The following is a 1204-nucleotide window of genomic DNA, read 5'->3' as shown; positions in this document are numbered from 1 at the left end:
TCATTTTAATTCCTCAGCATGGGCTTTGTTTTGCATAATATTCAAGCCTGTGAATCTAAATTTGATTGATGCATATTTGTATTCTTCCATAGATCCTACAGCTGTCAACATTTTTTCCAGCTAATGCAGCACATTCTTATAGTCACTCACCAATGAAACAAAATCCACTATAGCTACATGGCTAATGAGAATACGTTAACAATATTTGATTGTGCAACACAACTTCAATTATTATTGCTTAAAGACAGAGCTATGTTATAATAGTTAATGCATACAATTAACTATTGGAATTCCTGTTGTTTGTGTATTCCTATTGTTTGAGGCAAACTGGTTCAGTCCCAAAGAAAAAAGTTGTTCTTCAAAAGTATTTTTATGAATCACAGATCACACCCGGCCTCAAAGAAATGCAGGTTTACGAGATGCATGGAAATTAACTGCTTCAATCTAGTAGAAGAGTTTTAATAAAGGACTCCCAGGAGGTTGTGTGAGCAAGTTCCAGCACAACAGTGGAAATATATATATTAAAACATTTGCACCCTCTCTGAATTTATTCTGTAGTAATATCTGGAAAAAAAAAAGGGTAGGAGAATGACCATCATCCAGTTGTTCTTGTTTCCTTACTGCTAAAAATGTCACCAGTGTTCCACTGCAGTCTAACGACAGCACCAAACAAAAGAAAAAAAAAAAAAAAAAAAAGAAGAAGAAAGAAAATATTTTTAAAATTAGTTAACAAATGAATGCATTGCTTAAATGGAAGGGTTTGAGTCCAGGTTTGTTTTTGTGAGGTTCATGGATGACAATTCCTAGCTGAAATAGATACTGTTCAGCTCCTGAATACTTATTTTACACTGTATCTTTATGCTCTTAGGTAAAAAAAATTTAGAAGTGTTCATATATGCTGACACACAAATTTTTGCATTTCCAGATGTATGAAGGAAGGGCAAATAATAGTTTTTAAATCGTCACCCTCTGTAGTTTATGGAGAAAAGCAAGGCCTCTTCCAAAAGCCCTCTGATATCTTTCTTAGCATGACATGGAATGTGTTCGGGGAATATTTAACACAGGTCTTATGAATTGCCCTCTTAAAAAAGCTGTTTCATAGAATCATAGAATCATTAAGGTTGGAAAAGACCCCTAAGATCATTGAGTCCAAACGTCAACCCAACACCACCATGCCCACTAAACCATGTCCCTAAGCGCCTCA

This window comes from Aptenodytes forsteri, unplaced genomic scaffold (genome assembly GCF_000699145.1).
Source record: "Aptenodytes forsteri isolate BGI_AS27 unplaced genomic scaffold, ASM69914v1 Scaffold51, whole genome shotgun sequence".
Classification (NCBI taxonomy): domain Eukaryota; kingdom Metazoa; phylum Chordata; class Aves; order Sphenisciformes; family Spheniscidae; genus Aptenodytes; species Aptenodytes forsteri.
This window is presented reverse-complemented; position numbering follows the sequence as displayed.